The sequence below is a fragment of the Schistocerca piceifrons genome, chromosome 8 (assembly GCF_021461385.2).
Source record: "Schistocerca piceifrons isolate TAMUIC-IGC-003096 chromosome 8, iqSchPice1.1, whole genome shotgun sequence".
NCBI classification, from domain to species: domain Eukaryota; kingdom Metazoa; phylum Arthropoda; class Insecta; order Orthoptera; family Acrididae; genus Schistocerca; species Schistocerca piceifrons.
In genome coordinates, this window is record NC_060145.1 from 57,718,057 (window position 1) to 57,721,485 (window position 3,429).

Below are 3,429 nucleotides of genomic sequence, written 5' to 3' on the forward strand. Positions count from 1 at the left end.
CCTCATCCTATGGGACCCATACATATGGTGCTGTAGTATACTCCTAGAGTCATTAGTTAAAGCAATCAGTGTCACTGATAACTATTATCTATATCACTCATCTTTACAGTAGTGTGAAAATTAATGTTGGGGAGTACTCCACTAATTTACTTTGTAATGGAACATTTGAAAATGGAGTTTGCATTTTTACTGTTGCCTTACTTACATTCTCTTTCAGTTCCTGTTCCACAGATTGTCAGTACAGGTGGCCAGAATTTCTTTTAGTATTGTGACAGAACTTTTGATAAGATTCTGCTACACTAGTCACTGATAATTGCCACTCTGTCAGCCAAACATGTTTCATTTATTATCTCCCTATCGTAGCTTTCTTTTACAAGTCTGTTGTGCAGTAGTTGCTGTTGCCTTAGACATTCTATGGAACCACAGTAGAAGACGTTCAGAGTCTCGGTGCCCGCATTATGAAAGGCTGCAAAACCACACGCAATACCCCATGGATGCATCAGCACATCCCAGAATCACTACGACGGAGGACTGATGCGTATATCAGTGCCTACAGAGGGCATATTGATCACCCTTTGTGAGGAATTTCATGTGGTAAGCTGGAACGTTCTGTTCGTGTGTGTTTCCCGTGATTAATGAGTTGTAACATGGAAATAAAGCATTTCCTGACCAATATTAATATAATTTCTTCGTCTTCGTGTGAGGAATGTGTCCTGCAATTTGTTCCATCCTTTGTTGTTACATCCTGTACGCAATTTACACTGATGTAATCTTTGAATGTATTGCCCCTTTAATATTACCTTCTTGTCAATGCCTTGACCCCCACCCCTCCTGTATCTGGAGCACAGAGTTTTTATTCATTGCAGAATTCTCATACAGTTCTAGAAGTAATTTCGTGGTTCCGCAAAACCTCTCGTTTATCCCGTTGTGGCCTGTCGCAGTAAGATAATATTAGGGCATTTGCCATCTTATTTTCAGAAAATGTAATACCAGACATTCGACTATGGAGCACTGACTCCATTTCTACTTCGCCCTACCTTGCACAACAATGAGCACGCTACTGAACCGCGTATCAGTAGAAGGTGGAAAAAGTGCCGCTCTTGTGTGTCCTGCCCACTTCCTTTGTTGCCATCTTCAGAATATTGATAAGTTAGCTACGAGGTTTTTCCCGACTGTTGGGGTATCAAATTCGCGTCACAATCTTCTTAACGTAATCAACAATAGCTAAACGCAGCGCTTCCTGGAGCATTGTTTGGTTACATAGAACCGCACGTGCGGTACCGTTGCACTCCGCTATGCCTTTCAACATTTGCTCTGCATTATCACTTTCGAGGAAGACTACTAAAAGGCTTTTTTGTAACCAACAGTACTCTCATTTATCATATTTTCTACCACAGACTTTTCACATACAGTGCGGTATCACTTTAACATTATTGGTATATGAATAAAAATATCTTTTCTAAATGTTTTACTGCTTTCCTAACTTATTGATCATTTTGCTGGATAAAGTCAAGTTTAGATCGTCAACTTTAAAAAATGTGTCACATCCGTAATCATCTTAATAATACAAAACGGTCAACTTTGAAGATAAACATGAAATATGCTTATCTTGAACGTATCAAAGTAACCTACCTACCGCGTAACAAATATAAATATTGAGTGGACTACTTCGATTCTCTTGGGCACAAAAATTACCTACAAAATTTGGTTCTTCTGGCATGACTCGCAGAAAAACTGCCCAACTAATTAAAATACGAATTGGTAATTTTAGAGCCTTATACCCCCCCCCCAACCCCCCCACCACCCCACCTCCACCACGAAAAAGTTTCTGCGGACGCCCTTGTGTACAATCATTATTTACTATGGAGAAAAACTAACTGCATAAAAACACGCTATGAGGGAGAAATATGGCCTTCTTACGGTATTAGCTCCACAGTCTTGCCACAGTTTCGACCAGGAGTCAATCATAGTTCGATAAAAGCCATTTTTCTGAAAAACATGAGACATTAAGGCTGACAAAATCTGTTGTTGTTCTGTGGATAAGTGTGGTAGTTCAGGTAGTAATGATTTGCTGTTATATAAACTGTGTGAGCCCTTATTCAGCAGTTTTGGGGGGGGGGGGGGGGGGGGGAGAATTTCGGCTTTATTTAATGAGGGATCCCTATGTAGTGTTTGCTACTGCAGTATGTGGTACAGAACTGGCAGAGAAGCAGAAAAATTTGCTGTTAGAAAAAAAGTAACAGGTCTACAAGCGATAAACATAAGGGATTGTAGCAGAGTATAAATACCTTATTCCTCCAATGTTTCACTGTATATCGCATCCGATGAGTCATACAGTACAATCAACCAGTAATAGATAGGTAAAGAAAGACGTTTCAGGGAACTTACGGACTGTTTAACGCATCCGAATCCACAAGAAGATAATTAGAGTTGTCAAAAAATGTGGAACGCTTCACGATTTTGCGTGTCATCCTTGCGCAGGGGCCATGCTAATCTTCTCTGTATCGTTCCAATTTTAGTATATGTACTGCCGAAGCAAGTACATCCACTGTCTGAAAGGATTTTGTATATATAGGACGGGAAAACGGTTCAAAATACATTCTACTCGCTATGTAAATTTTGTTCCATTAAACTTCTTTTAAACTGGTGATTAGCTTTGAAATATTATGTGGTTTCAAGTGACGTACGTTTTGGTGTCTATTTTACCGGTCATTAAGCCTATACATAAACATTGTTTAAAACAACAAGTTACATTTCTTTTTGTACTGCCCGTAAGCAGTCTTCCGTTCCGTCATTAAGATTGCGGGAAACGAAAACACGTACATTGATAACACAAGCAAATTCCCAAATCCCTGCGTTGAAATAAAAGGAATGCAGTTGCTTATTGGCTATTCTTCTTGCTGGTGATTTTGTAGTATTATGAGCAAAAGCTGAAATCATCGTGCTATTGCTGAAAGATAAAGTGCTTCAAATGAAACTGCAGATGTCGTTCACTATCGATTTCCAAAAGATGAGAGAACTACCCACAAATGAGTTTCACGTTGGAAAAGAACTATTTTGTTAATGTGAAAACGCAAGGATTTGTTGAGATCATCTTCTTTCCCAATATTGTGAACGGGACTTTAAAAAAATGATCTCTTCGGGTTACCTTTGAAAAGGGTGATTTTTTGCCATCACAAAAAGCTCCAAATTGACATGGAGGTGTCTCCGAAGTTGCAAGTACCAGCGAGGACCACGTACACTTCGCAGACATTTATCCTCTTTAGAAAAACGTTTTAATGTATTATCGCCTTTGGAATTATTCGCGCATTGATTTTTCTATGGCTTTGACAAACGTTTCATTTTTGCAACAACAACAATAATGCTTTTGTAAAATAGATTTGCATTTATTAATAAGCAAGAAATCGCAGAGTTGAAAAGAAAAGAATA

General features: G+C 38.9%; 1 non-coding gene across 1 annotated transcript; it reads right to left on the reverse strand.

Annotated features, from left to right (window-relative positions):
- Positions 1-2,436: 2,436 nt before the first annotated feature.
- On the reverse strand, positions 2,437-2,543 carry LOC124712793. Its single transcript, XR_007005611.1, has one exon. It is a non-coding gene; the product is annotated as a U6 spliceosomal RNA (small nuclear RNA).
- Positions 2,544-3,429: the final 886 nt, after the last annotated feature.